General features: G+C 37.9%; 1 long non-coding RNA gene across 9 annotated transcripts in view; it reads left to right on the plus strand.

The window, feature by feature from the left end:
* The window catches only part of LOC102021044, a 51,107-nt gene extending 46,105 nt beyond the window's left edge, over positions 1-5,002 (plus strand). For all 9 annotated transcript variants that reach the window (XR_264790.2, XR_001232104.1, XR_001232106.1 and 6 more), the window contains 4 exons: positions 396-481; positions 1,403-1,486; positions 3,571-3,615; positions 4,604-5,002. This is a non-coding gene — a long non-coding RNA (uncharacterized LOC102021044). The remainder of the gene's footprint in view (positions 1-395; positions 482-1,402; positions 1,487-3,570; positions 3,616-4,603) is intronic.
* Positions 5,003-21,690: the final 16,688 nt, after the last annotated feature.

Consider the following 21,690-nt stretch of genomic DNA (forward strand, 5'->3'; position numbering starts at 1 on the left):
ACTTATATAAATATTTTAATATTAGACATCATGAGATCAATACAAGTTCATGTAGAATAGGATGTAATGTGTGATAGTGTGAGGCCTTGACTAATTATTAAAATATGTGGCAACCAACAAAAAAATTATGTGTGTATTTAAAATACAGAAGGCCATTAGATGTAAAAAAAAAAAATGCTCAAATGAGTTACTCCCTTGGCAGAGAATGTTAAATAAAATAAAACTAATGGTCTATGTCCTTGTTAGTATCAGGGCCCAAATGTTCAGTGTTCATTTTCTCAAGGAAAAAAAAAATCATCATAATTTAACTCCTACTTAATTGACCATTGAAACGAAAGGTTGAATGCATGGATAATTATCAATCTTGGATAATCTGTTGTGTTTCATACTCTCAGAATGGATGCTACCAAGGTGTTGAAACATATTTTCCTGGACTTGAAGTCTGTGATTCTCTCTGTGTGTTAGGAACATGCAAACTGACGTGAGTATAGTCTCATTACTTTAGGTGATTTTAAAAGCAGGTTTGCCATTTACTAGAAGCATTGTCTATAATCTAGGCAGACCCACAAAGCTATGGTAAATATGGCATGGCCATGAAATACTATTTTGATTAAATAATATTTGCAAAAGTAAGTTTGACAAAGAAAAGAAATCAGTGTGGCAAAAGATCTTATGTATAGGTATTAAATAGTAAATTTGTGTTATTATCAACTAGTCATTATTAATGTCTTCAATACTAGTAAGAAAATATACAAATTAATGAAGAATAACTGGGGGATGAGTCTTGGATCCATGATGACCACTGGTGGCATCTGAATCCTGGATGGTGACAAAGCTGTGGAAGTCTGAGGTCCATCCTGTGAGAAGTCTAGTTTACTTCTGTTGTTAAAAAGGTCGTCCAGGGAGATATAGGAGTATACAACACATCATGGTCTTACGATTTTTACCAAGGGCGCTGGGGATATAGCTCAGTGGCGCAAGCGCCTGCCTGGCAAGCGCAAGGTCCTGAGTTTGATCCCTGGTGCCGCCAAAAAAAAGGGACTTTTACTAAGGGATTTTGATTATATTGAAAATAGACCTAAGATAGAATTACAAAAGAAATATGAATAAATATCTAAATTATTATTAAAATTTATGAAAAGGTAAGAGTGGCTGTTTATATTTACTGAAAGCAATTTCAATAATAAATAAATAATCTCTGGTGATAGAGCTGATACATCTAATCAGTATTCTTATTCTGTGTTAGTAGAGAATTGGATTTTGAATTTAAGAGAAAGTAAAATACGTATTGCTCCAAATTACAGCCTAAGTGACTAAGTAATTCGTTGAATTGTGGGCTTTGATTGATCAGTGGAGGGAGGATCTTAGTGTTTTATCAGCTGCTGTGTTCTCTCCTTCTCAGAATGGATGCACTCAGCCCGACTCGCGGATTACCCTCGGTGGAGTCTCCGCCATTACCTGTGTGGTTAGGTACACGGGCACAGATGTGAGTAGTAGCTACAGTTGTGCTTGTTGAACGTTTTCTCAGAAGGTATTCTATGTACTCCTATGATATGTTGAGTATAACAAAATCAATCCTGGACCAACGATGATGATTGGTCATCACCGCTGATGTATTACAGATGATGAAAACCATATCTGATACTCACAGGTCCAATGCAAAAAGTCTACGTACTGCCTCTCTTGAAAATGATCATGGTGCAATCAGGAAAATATTTCTTCGAGGAAAAGAATCTATTAATACAAATTAGAAATAGTGAAGTTGATTAAGTAAGACGTAGCTTCAGAATGTTGCTACTGGGTAACGGGATAGATTTGATCAAAATAGATGCATTGAGTTCCGCCAAAGTGCAAAACTTGAGCTGGGCGTGGTGGCGCATGCCTGTAATCCCAGCACTCGGGAGGCTGAGGCAGGAGGATCACTGAGAGTTCGAGATGAGCCTGGGCTACAAAGTATGCTCAAGGCCAGCCTGAACTGCATAGTGAGACCCTGTCTCAAAAAGACAAAAAAATAAAAAATATAAAAAAGACACTGAAGTATGAAACGCGGGGTGAGCTTGGAATAGCAGGAGTGACGGGTGTGAAAATGACCCAAATATGCTGAATGCATGTGTGAATGGGCCAGAGTGCGTCCCATTAATCTGTATAACCTGTATGTTCTGCGAGAAAAGATGTGAAGAAAACAATAATGCTATTTCTGTGGCTAATGGTTGCGCTGAAGGTTAGGTACTAATCATTAGTGTATGTAAAGCGAGGAATTATTCCTAAATAAATGTAAGCAGATGTAAACATTTGTGATAAATAAGGAACAAGTGATCAATGCCTAAATGAGTAGATGGAAAGCTAGGTTCGCTTTGTACCCACCGGCAGAGCTGTGCTGGGGTCGCTATGGGCGCTTGTGTGTGTCTGGTCTGTGACGCCCAATGTGAGCAATAGTTCTTCTTATACTTGAATGTGGGATATTTTATGGGTATTCGCTCTACAAAGAATGTGAGATAGTGTGGAAAGCCATGTGTGGCATGATATATATATATACTATTATTAGTGTATATATATATGCTATGTATACTAATATATATAATAATACTATACATACTTATGTATATATACTAATACAAAACATATATAAACTATATAGTTCATAAACTATATATAGTGTATATGGTGCATTGTATTGAACAGAATGAGGCAAATATTGCATGGACAGATGTTAAAGATACTTAAGCATCTTGTCCGGGTCTTGATGTCATATTAATCAGTGTTTTCAGGAGTAAATAGTACTTGCTACTGTTACCTGTTAACTGTTGCATCAGTAAAGATACATAGAAATAAAGTGGGTGTCCTGACATCGACCTCTATTCCCAGCTACTTGCTAAGCAGAGGGTATAAGATCTGCGGAAGACTGCCTGGGGCAACTGAGTGAGACTCCATGTCATTATAAAAAAGGAAAGAAGATAGATAAAGATAAGAATAAATAGAGAAAAATATGCTCAGTCCGAGCCTGGACCAATGATGATTTTTGGAGTTTAAGTCATGGACGAGGATAATGTGTCTGTCATGCTGAGATTACATAAGAAGCCTGGTATGTTTAGTACGTTGGAGACAGTCCTGTGTCCAGGTATTAGGAACATACAAGCTCTTGTCCTTTTTTATTTTTGTATTTTTATACAAAGAGTATCATAAATAGGCCAATGAAGAAATCATGAAATAAATACATAAATAAATAAATATAATACACTCTAGAAAGTCTAGAAACATTGTTTGCCAATCAGTATGCATGTTTGGGGAAAAATATCATTAATATAAATAAAAACTGTGATTCCCAATGGGAAATAAATCGGTCAAAATGGTACTTCCATGTTAATGGTCTTATAAACTGTTAAGTAAGACATACTCTACTTTTTCTCTTGATCAGTTCAAGTTACGGGAGTATATTTTGTCCAGATAATATATATGCTATGACAATTAACAAGTACCTAAACAACTGCATAAATTAAATGTGAAAATGAAGATTTGATGGAGAATATGTTGGTTGTTTTTTAATCAGTTGCTCTGCTTTCTATTTCTCAGAATGGACACCCTGGAGCAGATTTAAAGAGTCTTTCTTAGTGACAGGTACCTGGATGACTTTTTGTTTACTGCATAGAATACACTGTAAATGTATACGTATATAATCTGTATTTGGAAGCTATAAAATACAGTCAAAGAAAGCCAACCATGGCCCAGTCATCACATTCAGTTGATACATAGTATTATTTTGATTAATCCGTACAGGAAAACTTGAGGGTGATTAATGCCAGAGCTATATTGCTGTGTCAGAGTACTCTGTAGCTAGATATAGAACTATTCAGGCTTATTCATTTTCTGAGCCTTGCATCTCATAATCAGTTATGGCTCTCAGAGTATCGGGGAATTAATTAATAAGCTTAGGTATATGACATAAGTGTGAAAATGGACTCACCCCTGGATCAAAGATGATTGCTGATTGTGCATAAGGTTCAATTGATGCAGAATGTCTGGGACCCCGAAAGCCAGAATGAAAGTCATATTAGCATACTGCCCCAGGATTTTGCGGGGGTGTTACTTTGTTTAGCACCATTATGTTTATGGATATTTGTCCTTTTGCAATACATAGATGAATAAGAGAACCGATGTACAATCAAAACGGCATGTTGCATACTTGTAGTATGTGCAATTTTTAAATGAAAAATAATCAATGTGGAGTTGTAAATAATTAAAGCTGTGGAGGGTGTTGGCATCACGTAGTTATGAAGTAATGAATGAGGGAGGCCAGAGGACATAGTAACAAGGAGTGATAGCAATCCACCAAGGAATAAATGGTGTTTCCTCTGTCTGAGGATGATGCAGGTAAATAACGCCCAATATTCTTTTTCTTGGGTCATGGTAGTTTAATACTGTTTCACTTTCTTAATGGAATAAGATGGATTCATTGGAGTAGTGAAAGAAGTTGGAATAGATGGAATATGAAATCTATATTAAACCAAACTTGATACCCCTGAATAATTGAATATTGATTTGGAGAGGTAAAGATTAATGCAAGAGCATCTCACTCATCTCATCCTCTGGTCTCCACTCTCTGTAGAATGGGTACACCCCGGCTGACTGAAGCATTATGTCCTGGCCTTTGCTGTCTCTGACGGACTCCATGTGTAGCATCATGAAGACCATTGCTTGTGTTAGATCACGTTCTCATTGTCTGTTGAGAAGAAGTATTTCAGATAAGTAAGAGGACCCACCATGGTCCAATAAGGAAAAATAAAACTGATACGAAACATCATCTCGGTTATTTTTCTGATAATCAGGATGATTCTTTAAAGAAGCAGGGACACTAAAGGAAGCAATGATTCTGTGTACGTTTCTGTGGATATTTGGACCCCTGACAATCTGTAATCTGGATGTGAATATTGGAATTTGACATAAATTGATGTAGCAAATGGTTCTGGAGATCCATGTAGGTAATTAAATCACTTGTTCTTCTGGAGATGTCTCTTGGATTTTTTTAATCTCAGGGGTTTTGTCTTATAATTTTTAAAAAATTAACATTAGCAGATTAATAAATTAATCAGTGAAGAAATGCAGATGAGCATGAAGAAAGGCGCACAAAACCAGGCTACCACGCTGGGCGTGGTGGCGCACGCCTGTAATCCCAGCACTCGGGAGGCTGAGGCAGGAGGATCGTTCCAAGTTCAGGCTACAAAGTGAGCTCACCGCCAGCCTGAACTGCACAGCGAGACCCTGTCTTTACAAGACAAAAAAAAAAAAGAAAAATCCGGACTGCCTTGTGCTCATATATGATGAGTAGCCCTTGTCTCTGTGTCCAGGCACAGAAGGACAAATGCTACATGGGTGCGCTGGGGGGAATGGATGGGCGTCCAGAGCACACAAATGATTAGCTAGACAGGAACAAGATGTGTTGGAGATAAACATATGTCTACCATGACTGCATAGTGTCTGTAGTTATGTAGTATATTTCAGAGTTGGTGAGAGTAGATTTTTAAATGTCCACACTCCAAACAATGCTAAGGATGTGAAGCAATGGGAAGGGAGGGAGACTGTAAGGATAATGCTCACATAAAGCATTAGATAATCGCGTAAATTTAAAAGAAATTTTATCCCAGAAGACACATTGGCACTAATCCTTATTCTACTTCCCCCCACTTTGAGCGCATTTATCCCATCATTTTGCTATTTTTTGAAGCAGTTCTTGAGGTCTTCTTTCATGTCTTCACGAGGTATGATAAATAATACAGTCGATGCTGCGGAGTGCCATCCATCGGAAAGGCAGGTTTGCAAAAACATTATGATGTGTTTTAATCTACTATCTTCAAAGGATCTTGCACCATACAGATTCTGGCTCTGCCCCAAAGTCAAAATTACCATAAAAGGTAAAATATTTGAATGGATTCAGGATATTAAGACAGCCATGACAGTGCAACTGCTTCAGAAAGTCAAAAGATCAATTCGATAGATGTGCTCAAAGTGAGGCGAAGTATTGGAGCAGGAGGTTAATGGCAATGTGCCTTGTATTGTAATAAAATTTTTTTGACTATTGTTCTTTTAATAATTTTTTGAATACTATTTTGCATAATGTAGATATTCAGCATAGATATTCGCCATATTTTAAAATTATAGCTGGGTGTGGTGGTGCGTGCCTGTAATTGCGGCACTTAGGAGGCTGAGACAGGAGGATCTCTTGAGTTTAAGGCCAGCCTGTAGTACATAGGAAAGCTTTGAGGTCCCTTAAAAGGAGATACAGGACTGTGCTTCAGTTTGAGGGGACGTTTTGCACACATCCTAGGAAGTCTACAGGGATTGTCTTGCATTATTTTTATGCAGGTGCTTTTTACTATCATAAGTAGATAAATGCAACAGTCGTTGTAAAAATGTATGTCAGTAAAGATGAGAGATGAGAAGCATGTTCACTATATGTGATAATATAAAATTAACATATTCAAACATCTTGAAAAGCTGAATTCTGCTAATGAATAGTTCAAATGTCTTACTTCTTTGACTAAGGATGATAGAGATATTTTGAGTAGTCAAAGTTCGGATGTCATATCAGTGGCTAATTGGAGGCAAATCAAAACATCAATATATGCCGACGGAACTCGATACAGGAAGGTAGAATGTACCTGCACTTTTTTGCCTGCTCTGCTCTGTACTTCTCAGAACGCACACCCCGGACCTGGCTGGAGCTTCTGCCGCCTCCTGGCTCGCCCGGCTGCCACGGTGTGTGGAAATCTGTCTGTTTACTAGGGTCATAGTCGCAGTTCCTTTCTGAGTTTGGTTTTTTTTTTTTTTTTAGGGTATTCAGCGTAATACTTACGGTTAATATTGGGTATAATTTTAAAAGGGCCAGCCATAGTCCAGTGAAATGGTGGGAATTGTAAGAAAGATGTTGGTTAGTTGATATTTGTAACAATAAGATGATTAATGGAAGAGGTTAAATCAATTAGGCAAATGGTTCTAAAGACAAATAGGACCCAGAAGGAACTTGTCCTTGAATGTCTGGAATTCATAGTTCTTTAATTATTACTACTGAGTCAATGAATTAATCAATAAACAACCTTAAATGAGAATGGGAGGCCCGAACCTGGGCCAGTGGTGAATCGTGGGTGATGAATGCTAAGTGTCTGGAATCTGGTTGTGTCTGAGGCCCAGACACAACAAGAACTTGTTTAATTTGGTGTTTTAAATAATCCTGATATATGCGAGATATTAGGCGTATAGAAGGATCTCATTCTGTTTTGCTCATATATTTCACTTTATTACTGTAAATTCATCATCTGTAGACCTGTGTGAAAGTATATGTATAAATAACTAAGTGAGCATAGGTCATATATTTATACACTTTTGTATATAAGTACACACCAGCATACCCACATATATACACACAGATGGGGAAGTCCACTTCAATACATATGTTCATGTAATTTTTTATATTATGAAAAGTTAATAAATACCCAAATTGCTGAGTAAATGAAATGAGGACAACAAAGACCACATCTGAGAGAATCTTGCCTTCTTGTTTATCTTGTTGGTCTTGTACTCCCCAGAAAAGCCACTTCCGGGCTGATTTTGGCATCCTGTGTAGTATAGGCTCTATTCCTCACCATGATGGGCATAGCAACCAATGTAATTCTCTTCCATTAGATTATTTTTCATAAAGGATTTACTGATAGTATTATTACAAGTTTGAAATGTAATCCAAAAGGCCAGACGTGGATAATGGTAGATATGGGATGAATAGAAATATTATACATAGAAAGATACATACATGGATAATGGAAAAGATTCATGAACATGGCACATGTGGACATGGACACTAGATTCCTCTTATTCATAGGAGTTTGTGAACCCTAGCTTGAAAAATTAATGTCCGTGAGTCGGTCAATAACAAATGTGGATGACAGTGGAGAAGCCGAGGCCTAAGCCTGGACCAGTGATGATCCCGATGACATAATAAATCACAGATGATGAACGTTGCATTGCTCTGAGGTCCAATAAAAATGACTACGGTCTACTGTCTCTGTTTAAATGACCCTGTAGGTAGATATTAGAAAAGTAAACAGATCACTTTCTTGGAAATGACTCAAAAAACCAATCAGTTTACAAACATAAATATGCTGAACACTGTGAAGCATTCCTCGTCTCCATATTTAAAGTTAGGTAATAGAAAACTCTAAGCATGCCTGACTTTAAGTAGGAATGAGGTAGACAGAAAAAAATGAGTGTTTTCCCTTTGTCTGTGACACGACTGAGCCAGTGTGAGGTCAGATGGGTGGAAAGGACTTCGATCTCGCCCTTCTGCACTCTGCCTTACCTCTCCGCAGGAACGCACGTGACGTCCCTGGAACTCGCGCCGGTTCCCGTGGGCTCCCTGCCTCCCCGCACGATGGAGCACTCGGCCACGGTGAGCACCATCAAAGCCCTTGTCTCGCTTTGGGCAGTTTGTTTAGGATAAGCACAGGAATCGTTAAGCAAGTACTAAATATGCTCTGAGAGTAACCGTATCCTAACGATAAGTGCGGGGGTGGCACACAGCATTCTGCTGGTTAATGGGTGCATGCAACTTGATAATGGTTAGTGACACAGGCGCATTTTGGTGCTACAAGTGATTCTCTGCACAGGTGTTAAGGGTGCTTAGGATCTTGTCCTCGAGTTTTTGATTTGCACTTATTATTATTAGTGAAGTAATGAATAGAGCTGTAGTCACATGTACATGAGCATGAACAGCCCTGGCCCTGAACCACTGATTAAGAATGGCCGTGTGGGAGGTGGAGACGATGACCAGTGTGTGTCTGGACCCTGAGGCCCAGTGCAAAAGGAATCTCGTCCACCCCTCTGGTGGACCCTGTAAGATGGCTTTACAATCCAAGGACCTTTAGTCATCTTTGCGTTTCTGTATTTTATGTTATACTGTTATTAAAATACAATGGTGATGTTTACTGTTCAGAGTTAAGTATAAGGTTGTCATAGTAACAGAAAAATGAATAAATATTACAAGCGAAAAGATATGTAAGTAACTGTAAATATTGAAAGATGTAGGTCCGTGTAAATAATATCTCAATTTTTCTTTATCATGTTTTCTGCTTTGCACTCTTCCGTGCTGAAGAAGGTGCTGACTTCCTGTTAGGCCAAGGTGAGTCCCATGAAAAAGTGTTCTTTTGGGGGGGGTCATTTTTTGAGGGTGTTTATTGTGCTGTTAATCAGTATTAAATGCATAAAAGCTAACATGGACCCAATTACAAATCTGTGGTGCAGTATGATGATTCATTTATAATATGTGGTACTCAGATGAAGAAGCACCAATATACAGTCTTTGTGGACAAGGATTATTTAGACTGATGTTTGGAATTTCCAAGATTAGTTCTTGGGCCTTCAAAATCTTATATTGTTATTATTATTATTATTAGTAGTAGTAGTATTACTGTTATTATTATTTCTGAAATGTTGACATCCAAACAAATGTAGGAATGAAGAAAAAGAGACTCAAACTTGGACCAATATTGACCGCTTACAGCAGGTGGGTCACAGATGATGGATATTTTGTGTCTGAAATTCTGAGGTTCAATGCAAAACATAAATGAGTTTGCTTTGTTGGAAACAAAACCTATGGACAGATACTAGACATGTGCAAAGATAGTATTCTTACTTTGGATTCAGATGCTTGATTGATTCTTAGGGGGTCAATGAGAGGATGACTAAGCAAGTATAATTAGGTAAAGAAGAGGGTACATCTTTATCTGAATGTGACTCTTTGCGATAATGTAAGAAAAATGATAGTATTCAACTTTTTTATGGGAGGCTGAGGCAGGAGGATTGCAAGTGTGACCCCAACCCGGGGAACCTAGCAGCTTACTGAGACCTTGTCTCAAAGTAAGAAATAAGGAAGGGCCAGGGATTTAGCTCAGCATGAAGCACCTAGGTTCAGTTCTCAGTACTGATAGATAGATAAATAAGTAAATAAATAAATAAATATTAATGCTCCTAAAGAAATACAGTAAGGAATTCCAGAAAAGGCAGAAATGTATCATGGTTATCACTTCTTAGGGTAATTACCACATGGACTCTAATTAGTAAGTTTAGTGTTGTTTTCTGGGTCAGCCTCTCTCGCGTGTAGGGCTGCTTCTTTGGTTGAGAGGAAAACATTCCATTATGAAGAATTAATTAATCCCTACATGACGGAAGGAGATGTGCAAAAGAAAGTGGACAGAGACAGTTTCAGTTTTTGTCTTAGTCTCTAGTTCCTTTGATTGCTGTTATGGATCATCACAAATGCATCAGTGTGAGACAGTGTACAAAGCCGGGGAAGTGAGGGTGAGGGGTGTTCAGCGTGAAGCTCGTCCATTCCTACCTTTGTGGAGAGGTGATAAAATCTAAAACCGGGTATAGAAAGTACTGAATTCTATTAAAATGATTAGGAATAATATAGTCCATATGGATAGAGTTTTTATTCTGGATTAGAGCAGTACATTATTGTTCATTTGAATAGAAAATTAATACATACCACCCTATATTCATGTACTTAAGTGACTAAGTCATCAGGAATACCAAGACTGCCCCATGTCAAGCTGCCTATGTGACTAATACTCAGATTTTTCTTCTGTTTGAGGTGTTTTCTTATGACCTTCAGCATAATACGAAAGGAAGCGAACCCCGTTCCAAAGGTAAATATGAAATCCGCATGAACTACTGTGTGTATTTATGGATATTTGCATCTGTGAAGAAGGCGTAGTCAATGAGGAAAGTGATTGCGTGCACAGGTAATAGAGATGCTTATGGATTTTATCTTTGAGTTTTTCTGATTTATAGATATTTGTTTTTATTATTATTAGTGAATGTACAGTCATTAATAGTGTTGGAATTTATAGAGAAAAATACAACTTCATGAATCGATGGTTACTCCTCGGGGCTTAAGAATCGGGGTGATCAGTACGTGTGTGGAACGCTGAGGTCCTTCAAGGAGCTATGTAGTGTTGTATCCCTGTTCGTAGGGATGCTATGGACAGAGTTCAGGGACTGTTCTCATCTCTGTCTTCATGAATTTTAGAAAAGATTAAAACATCAATGACAGTGTAAATAAACACACTCATAAACATATGAATATAATAAAGAGAATATTATGTATGTTCAATGGCTGAAATACAGAGCAAAAATTAATATTACATAGTTTAAAATGGAGAGATTATTCATGAGGCAAGCGTGTTACATCTTGAACTCAGGATTATGTGGACAGTGCCGGGAAGTCACTGTTCTGAGTCAGCTCCAAGTTTGGTATTCACTGCAGCACGATGAACATTTAGAAATATTGTGATAAAGGAATAAATGTTTAAATCACGAATAAATACGTGGTATGAATACATGTTGATGCAAAGACTGTCTCGTTTCTAAAAAATAATTTTCTCTGCTTTGCACTCTTCAGAACGTATGCCTCGAGCCGATTACACATCGTGCTGGGTCCATGTTAACCACAGTGAGTAACAGTCGAAGTTCTTGTTTTGGGCAATTTGCTTCAAAATACTCCTGTCATTATTAAAAACTGTTAAATCTAATACTTTAACTGTGGCCCAAGATGAAAGTAATATGAAAAATCATGCTGATTCCTGGATCATGAAGAACAGTGGGTCTAGCTAATCAAAGATTAAAGTATGTTAGGAATGCAGGTATCTTATTCTTGGGGTGCGATTCGTGTTTCATTTTATTATCAATGATTAATAAAATGAATGATGAAAAAGGTTCACACATGCATCAGTGATGACCACCGGTAGCAAGTGAGGCATGCAAGAATTCGTGTCTGGAACTCTGAGGTCCAAGAAAAAAAGAATCTAGGTTTTGCCTCTCTTAGAAATGTCAGGAATATCTCAATCTTGTCTTCATCTGCTTGGCTTTGTACTTCACAGCATGCTCACCACCCCCCTCTGCTGATCTAAGCACTGGAGAGCTTCACAGTTGCCCTTGCATGCAGAAGCATGGAGACGGATTTTGTCACGCCAAGGTTTTTTGCTTCTGTTCATTTATTTAGGGAATCACAGACTATTGTCTTAAAGAGTAGTATAAATACAGTCAACCTGGGTCATCCAGGACCCAGAGAGAAGTAAGAGTTTGACATGAGATATTATATTGATTGGTCAGTTTTTTGACCTGGTTTCGTCCCTTCTGTTTTTTACTAGCGTGTGTCCTCCGTGCATGATGAAGACATTCATGGATGGGCGTATTGGTGCAGGCACACGCCACCTTCTCTAGTTCCCTTCCCCCTCTCACCTCTTAGCTCTGTTCCCCGCCCTCCCTCCTGTCTCCCCGTCTCTTCCCAACAGGAGTGCCTCCCTGTTTCCTCTCATCTATCTTCAACTTTGCTTTTCTATGATCTGCACTTTTCTTATGTGACAAATGAGTTTTTATAACAATGAGAATGACTCAAAAGGTGTACGGATATTCAGTGGCACAATGCTTCTGCAGATGGATGTAGGAACACTTTGAGTCTTTTTTTCTTGAGATGGTTTGATTTGTCATAATCATTGTTATTAGTGAAATGACAATCAATACAGCAGTGTGGATTTCTATGAAGAAAATGACACCTAAATTTGGGCCAATTATTGCAGTCAATAGTGTGTAAGTCGTGCATGATGACTTCTAAGTATCTGGAACTGGGAGGTCTGCAGAAAAAGAAATGTGGTCGATTTTCTGGGATCATTTGTAAATGACCTGATGGGTTGATGGTAAAAATATATAAAGTTCTAGTCTTCTTTTAGTGTCATCAACCCTATATTATTATTATAAATGGATCCGTGATGGAAATATTAAATACATAATTCAATAAATCGGATGATGCTGAAGCAGTCTTCAATCACTAATATACGTGGTAAAGCAAAGAACTGAATACTACTAACAGCAGCGAAAAATGTTCATCTCATTAAGAAATAAATAGATCAAGGGTGTTACCTCTGACTAGTAACTGTAGACACTGTGAAGGAAGAGTCAAGTATATTGATTGCCGTGGGTCAGTCATTTTGCAATTCATTTTGTTAAGCCAACCATATTTTAGGAAAAAATAATAAATACCTAAATGACTGGAGAAATGAGATGTGGGAGACAAAGATGAAGAGCGTGAGCTGTCAATGTTTAAAATGTTTCAAATCAACTGCTCTGCTTGGGTTCTCCTCACAGCGTATGCAGTGGCATTGATTTCTTGTTTCTCTCACAGCTGCAAGGCATCTGATTGCCTCGATTTATGGGTGCATAGGGACCAATATGTGTAACAGTTAAGATCCTTGCGGTTTGAATTCTTTTTAAGGTATGTTCTTTGCGTGGTGGCACTCTTCTATAACCCCAACAGTCTGGAAGGCTGAGGCAGGAGGTTTACAGGTAGGTGTGCATCTAACCTGGGCAATTTAGTGACTGAGTGAAGCCCTGTCATAAAATAAAAAAATAAAAAAAGGTAAAAAATAAATAAATAAATAAAAGAAGAGCTGGGAATGTAAGTAGCTCAGTGGTAAGCTCCTGGGTCGTATTCCCAGCAGTATCAAAAACACACTCAGAAAAGTTATCATTGTATTTTAATTTATTTTTAAAAGTTTTTATTACTCTTAGTTGTACATCATGACTGCCTTCACCGTGGGGAGCGGATCCGTATGCGTAACACTTCTTAACTCCGTCTGCATCCCCTCTCCCTCCTTAGGTCCGACTTCGCTCCATCCCTTGGTCCCCTTCCCTTGTGCAAAAGGATCTATCTTCCTTTCCTGTTGTATCTTTTATTTTGCTCTTATTGTGTTTGCAATTCAGTTTCTTATATAAGAGAAGCCATGTGATATTGGAGCTTGTGGGTCTGATTTGTTTCACTTCACATTATGATCTGAAGGTGCATCCATTTCCTACACATGACTCAAATTTACCTTTCTTTATTTTAAAGTTGGAATATAATCAGTGAAGGCCAGCCATGGGCCAATCTTAAAAATGAGATTCATATAATTTCTGATGGCTAATTTATATACGGAACACTGAGGTCAATTAGAAGAGAAACTTAGTTCCTGTGGGGAATAATTTAATCAACGCTTGTTAGAGATACTGAAATTATTTGCTTGCATTTTGTGACTTTTGGATATTTATTCTTTCTTATTAGTGAATTGGTGACTTAACCAATCCACACATGTAGACACAAACACAGAACAAGACAATCAGATCTAGACCTCCGCTGAAGGCTGGTTTTTTAAGAGTTAGAGATAATGAATATTTATGTCTGGATTTCTTTTTTTCAGGGCTGGCTTTGGAATCAGGGCCTGCTATTGAAGAGCTGTACCGCTGAGCTGCACCCCCTCAGCCCAAGAACTTAAGGTCCTTCATGAAAAGAAGTAGTTTATTTTTCTCTTCCTTGGAATTGATTATTATGTATTGATTATATATACATATATAACTTTGATGACACTGATTGCTGTTTTGTAAGTTACTTGGTGCATGAATAATTAAACCAATTATGAACAAGTGAAGAAAATACAACCAAGCATGGACTGTCTATATGTTGTCCTTGTTTAGGAAAAAAATTCGTGGATTTTACTAGTTTTATTAATATCAGATAAGTAGATATTAAAACAGCATTTCTGTTCTGTATTTATGAGATCATAAATATTTAGTTCAGTTGCAGTCAGAGAATGTAAATATGTTCATTTTTTTGAGAAAGAGTGCATGGTTGGACAAATGAATTCTTTTTCTCATGAATTGTTCACCCCCTCATTCACACTAATAATGAATGAGTTAATCAATAAGGTGCAGACTGACCACTCACACGAATGTGTCATGAAGCAGGAATGCAATGAATCCGCTTCTGTAGGATGACATCTGCTTGTGGAGAACACGCCGGTGGTTGTGTTTGAGAGAAGCCCCAGGGTCCACTGCTGTCAGCGGTTTCTCTTTATGATGCTGATGCATTCAGGAAGGTTCACTACTCTATATAAAAATGAATAATTGAAGTAATTCAATAAAACAAAGTAGAGTTTGTCCCAACCAAGAACAGATTTTTTTTTTTTTTTTTTTTTTTTTTAGTACTGGGAATTGAACTCAGGACCCTGTGCTTGCCAGGCAGGCTGTGTGCCACTAAGCTATATCTCTGGCCAAGGAACAGAATTTTTCTTGACTCAGTGTTCATGGTGACTCCACTCATGTTCCTTTCATAGTCAAAGCAGCAGAACCTAAATTTCTGCTGGTTTCTACTTTTTCCTATTGATTTTGTTCTTCCCAGAGGTGAAGACCCGGCGGACCGACCAGCCTGTACTACTGGTGGCGGTGTCTGTTGGTGTGTGGACTAATGTAGGTCAGACACAACACGCTCGTGTGGGGTGTGTGTCTTGCTCGTCATATTCAGTCTTAGAAAAGGTACGTAAGTGTCTGTGTACTTAAATATTTTAGGAATTTTTGATACGCTAAGGATTAGAATTATACAACTCAGTACAACTGTGGACAACTCTGAGAATATGTATGCTGATGCCGTTTGAATAATTTTACTGGTGGTTAATAGCCTATTTTAGCACTTTTCCTAGTTTACAGAAACACCCTGTGGTGCTAAATAGCCTCGTCTGTTAATTGCACAGGGAAGAAACATATTTGAAATGAATTACTGCTGGAAGCAGAGTAGTGTAGCGTACTACACTTTTCTTGTTTACTGGTGCATCTTAACTGGGTGTATAATTTAAACAATTATGGCTCATGCATATACTGATGATACAAATGGAATGAAATCTGTGCTAAGATGTAAGTGAAATCTGTACTAAAGTACCGTCCTTATATTTCACCCCTGTATAGGCCTTTACAAAAGAAGATGTAGTCTATTACCTCTCTTGGAAATTAGCCCGCTGAAAGATAATAGGAATATTTAAAAGCCTTGTTTTGGGCTCTGCTGGGTTGTGCATGAGTATTAATTTTATTATAAGAGAACTGGTACGCATAAATACCTTGAATGAGTATATAAAAGCTGTTAAAAGATGGTCTCTTTACGACCATGTTCATTGGAACAAGATTATTACTGCATGACTCAAACGCTGTCATCCACAACTAAATATAGATCTAGCTGTGACCCACGTGCGTAAGCAGAGTGTGCTCAGCCGTGTAGCTGCTCTGGGCTTTTACTTCAGGTGCTTGCAGGTTTAATTCTGCTCATTTTTTAGGAAATTAGAAACAGTTATATGAAAATCCAAATCAAAACATAGGTACGGAAGTGAGAGCAATTTAAGCACACACCACTTCTGAGGTGTTTGAAAGCAGGGATTATGAATTCATTAATCGACTGTAGTGCAATGCAGCCCCGGTTAAAAATAGAGATCAAAATTTTCCATTCGGTTTCCTAGCTGTGTATCATTCGAGTTTAGTTTTCTTATGGGTTAGGGCTAAGGTTTAGCTATTTTAACTTTTTTTCTGTACAGTGAATGTACATGTTTATAGTCTGATAATGGAATGCATGTTTAACATTTGTAACGCTCAAATCAGGCCAATTAGCACTGACATCTCTTTAAAGCCTAGTATTTTATGTGGGGCTCTAACAAACTTATCTCTTTTAGGGTTTCATACAATAGGCACATTGCAGTGATACAGGCCACTAGAACTAATTCTTCCTGTCTGATTAGGCCCTGGGTCCTGCTAACCAAACTCCCCCTGTGTGGCTGAACTTCTGGCCTCCATGGATGAGTGTTCCTCTCTGTCCCGTGACATTACCCTTTCTGGCTTCTACACATGACTTAGGAGGTGCAGCGTAGTCTAGGCTGTTGTGTTGTCCAGTATTACATCCCGTTTGAGATGCCGAAAGGAATGGTGAGGCGGTGATTGTTCTCCAACTGAACACCAATTGAACCAGTTGAGCCAATTAAACAAATTAAAGGGAAAAGGCATAGGCACCAATCAATAAGAAAAATAATTCTGAATCTGTCTAGTGATTAATTTATTCCTGCCCCCTTGCAATCCACTTAAAGAGGAGGTTTGATGGGTTAAATCTGTGGGAATGAGCCCCAATTTAGAATACATTAATAATCTAATATCTGATTCTGGGGTTGGTTGGGTTGCTGCATAATGATTCTAATATTAAAATGAAAGATTGAACATGTCAATAAAAATATATAAATGAATAAAAAGGAAAAGGATGCCAACATACTCATTATCAAAATATTTTATGACCAGAATTTCTGTTAGTAGGAATCTGAAAACTATGGTCCATTTGATAAACAAATAAAGCATCAGAAAGATGATTCAGAATTATGTGCGCAATCTTCACAGGTCTTTAAAATTCTCTGTTAGGTCTCCCTTAAGTGTTCCTTCAGGGATGGAGGTTTGAGCTGTTTTTATTATGCAGAAGGGCTTGTCAGTGTTTGAGTGTTCTGATGGTTCCTATTCCAGCTGGAAAAAATATACAGAGTCTATGAGAAAAGGCCAAGGAAGGACCAGTGATGCAAAAGGATGCATTCTGAACCGTGTTTTATAATCAAAGCACTGTGACCTGCCGAGGTCCATGACAAATGGGGATTTTTGTGTTTACCACTGTGGAAATGAGCTTGTAGACAGCTTTTGGTGATATTAAAGGATCATCTTTTCAGTCCTTGGTGCTTCATAGGTTTTGATTTTATTATTAAAAGTCAATAAATGAAAGAATAAATAAATAGAGCCATGTATGAAGATGAAGAGAGTGAAGCATATCCGAGCATGAAAATATGTGGTGAGGCAAGAATTTTTATTAATATAACGTGGAGCCACTGGAGATAACTAAGCAAGCACGGATCAAAGAGGTTGCATTGTTGGATATGTATCAGTGGGCAGGAAAGCGTCCCAGAATAATCGCTGTGCGCTTGAGTTCAAGTGTTTATCTGCTTAATAGAAAAAGAAAATAAATCGCAGCACAAAATGATAAACACCTAAATGACTCACAAAATGGAATTTGAAAAGCATGTAGTAATAGGAATAGTGTCTCAATATCCCTACTACCTGCATTGTTGGCACGCCTCAAAATAAATTCACTGAGCTGATTTAAACACTTTCCCGTGACAAGGAGCATAGAGACCTTCCTGAATGTAAAGCAGTGTCTTTGTATTGGTGGCTAATTTAAGAATATTGACTGTATTATCAATATTGATAAGAAATATATGTTCTTTATGGAAATGGACAACCCTGAGACTGATTAATGATAACCGTGGTTGATGAATGAAGTTACTAGGTAGAGAGTTATTATGGGTATTTAAGGGCACTGTTCACTGTATTTTGTGATTCATGTAAATTTATTATTATTAATCACAAATTTAACAAATCAAGTAATCTCAAAATGCATTAAAAAAGGTCAAATCCTGACCAATTAATCATAATTACTCGTAGCCAGTAAGGCATGGATGATTGAAAGCACACGTCCGAATCTGACTGAGCAGTAGGAAGAGATCCACTCTATTATCTTTGGTACACACAAATTGGACTTCTTTGGTTATATTTTTACAAAAAGATCAGTGACAGATTTTACACAAATAAAGATGAAGAGGATAAAGCATCATCCAATTGTAAAACCATGTGAAGTAAGGCAAAAAATACTATTCATATAATCTGGAAATGCTAATGTCCCCAGTGAGTAACTCTTGGCATTTAGCTCTTTGGCTGTGTAACGTATAGATAGGTCATGAGTATAGCATAAGAACAATACAAACAAGACAGAGTTAGAGACAAAGTTGTAGGAAATTAACCATGGTCGTTGTATTACTTATTGATATCTTCAAAGTGGTTTCTCAGGAAAACAAATAGAGACGTACAAAATTGTCAATCAAGCAATCGTTAACTGTTCCTTTCTGTAGAGCAGAGTTCTGTTTGTTAAGGGAAATATATATTAAGAAAAATGAGTGAATAAATTTTAAAAGGAGGACGAACTGGACATAAAATCTTGATCTATGTTTTTGTGCTGTTTTATAACCCCAGAGTGAATGTACTTGAGATTGGAGGCCACTGCTATGATCCCAGCTGCTTAGGACCCTGAAGGCCAGCGTGAGCATTGTCGAACTTCGCATCTGTCATCTCGGTGTAGGTGATTTGCTTAAGGCTACTCACTCTCTGACTGACAAGTGTCAGGTATAATCAAAGAGAAGTAACAGAGGTTCATTGACAAATACAGTGTTAAGAAAGAGCGTCATAGTGAGTAATGTGTAGGAGAAGACAAAGTCACGAAGACAGTGCTTTGAGGTGATTTCCTGATACACAATAAAAATACCAAGGGTGCTCTTAGGTTCTTGTGAATCATAGGCTTTAAAAGTGTTACTAAATAAAGGAAGGGCCAGGCCTGAGTCAGTGATGACTCCGGTGGCATATGAGTCGTGGCCAGTGAGGATGTTACACAAGAAATCTCGTCCAATCCTTCCTTTCAAGTGAACCGGCAGGCAGATTTCAGAAATTCAGAATGCATTTCTGTGTGTGTGTGTGTGTGTGTGTGTGTGTGTGTGTGTGTTTTGCTTCTATTTTTATAACTGGATCAATGCAAAAATTAATAAACTATCAGTGATATAAAATACCTAAAATGGCTGACACTAGTCCGGTTATAAAAATGTGTTGAGGCACGAAATACCTTAATATATATACGAAAAGCAGTGAAGTTCAAAAAGAAATAAATGGTGCAGACGTCTCATCTCTTTGGTTAATAATGCTTCCATACAAGTTAAACATATAAATATATTGAAGGTGTCAATTAGACGCAGCATTGAAAGTATTCACTTTAACAATGAAGTCAGTATATTGACAGATGATTGCCCAGGGGACTAAGGAAGGGTTGGCCAAAAGCAAAGTTCTGTAGAGACAAGGCCTCAATTCTTTTGTCATCTTCTCTGCCCCACACCTCAGAATGTCCCGTCGTGCAGACTGGACGTGCAGAAGAAAGAGCCTTCGTGCTTGGCTGTTCTCTCTGAGCTGCTGAGAGGGACCCAGTGAGCAGGGTGGGTACCAGGGTTTCTGCCTGGATTGTGTGGTTTGTTTAAGAACATTTATTGTATTATTAAAAAGTATGTGATAAAATCAGAGATGCATAACTGTATCCGAGTCATCAATAGGGGATTAATATGAAGTAGTCCTCATATGTGGTACTGGAAATTAATCCTTTACACAGAGGTGAATCCCCAGCACTTTATTATTAGTGTTATTATTATTACTATAATAACAATTATTATTATGACAGTGTGTGTATCACTAAATTACCGTGGATGGGCCCCCACTGATAATCCTCCTACCTCAGCATCCCAGAATGCTGGAATGCTAAGTGTCGATCACCGTCTCTCATTTGGAATGATGTATTATACTGATAATGCATATATGAAACATAGAATAATTAATGAAACAGATATACCAATGTTGCAATGATTTTATACACAAATTAGAAATAGCAAGCTAGTCATGGTGGAGCACACCTATAATTCCAGCACTGAGGTTGAAGTAGGAGGGTTCTGTGAGTTCAATGCCAGCCTGAAATTGATAGTGAGACCCAGCTGCAAAAAACCAGAAGAAGAAAAAGTCCTCCTTGAGTTTTCTCATTATAGCTTATATTGAATTAGTGAATAACTGGGGTAGTCAATTGCGAAAGTAGAAATCTCTGTGAGAACAGAGGACTAATGCTGGGCCCATGATAGTTAACCTGTGGCATAAGAATTGCAGATGATGAACACATATCTGGAACTCAAATCTTCTACAGATGGCATCTATCCTCTACTTTCAACTGATCCTATTAGACAGTGTCTGTGATATAAAGATGGTTTTCTATCTGTATGTTCATTGATTTTTATTCTCATTATAATTGGATTGATGGAGCAGTATATTTATATATATCAAGGATTAGCTAATTGTAAAATTAATGGTGAGGCAAGATAATATTATGTAGTGAAAGTGTAGACAACCCGATAGAAATAAATGTTCCCTGACTGTACAATATTTGCTTAAGGATGACGTAGGCAGTATGTTTAATAAATAATGCTCAACATCTATGTTACATCTCCCCGCAAAATGAAATAGGCTCCAATGAATTCCTAAGTGACCAACGAGAGACAAGACCTTAATGAACACCCGAGGAGAAATGTCTCATGTTTTAATGGTCGCCTATGCTTTGTAACGCCCAGCCTGGGGGCTTTGGAGCTAACTTACCCACTCTTCTAGGATCCGGAGCTCTTGGTTACATCTTTGTGTTAGGAACTTGAAACCCAATGTGAGCAATAATCAATGTCACATTTGACTTTTCTAAAAGGCATTTGCTTTGGTTTTTCACAATTACTCAATTTAATCAAAAAAGGTGAAAACTCCAATGTGATACTGATTGATATTAAATAGTCTATTAATACCCACATATGAATCAAAGACTCAGTTTATGAAAGAAGTTTGGGCTCTGTGGAAATGATTTTGGCAATGGATTTTAGTACGGTTTAACGTTGTCCATCTTTTAGATTCAGGTGTATTTCACTTCCCGATCTCTGGGGACAGTGCCTCAGTGTTTGGGTGACCTTCTTGATTTTATACTCTTAAGAATGGCTTCACCCAAAGGGTGATGCTCAAGACTTGAGAGAGGCTTGTCAGTGAAAGCCCACCATCACTGTGAGTGAGAGCTGGCCTGCCTGTCCTGCTTCCCATACTCATTTGAAAGAATTAAGAGTATTCCTGAAATTTTAAATTAGAAAAGATTAAGTAAGGATGAGG

This window comes from Chinchilla lanigera, unplaced genomic scaffold, assembly GCF_000276665.1.
Source record: "Chinchilla lanigera isolate Chin_1 unplaced genomic scaffold, ChiLan1.0 scaffold00137, whole genome shotgun sequence".
Taxonomy (NCBI): Eukaryota; Metazoa; Chordata; class Mammalia; order Rodentia; family Chinchillidae; genus Chinchilla; species Chinchilla lanigera.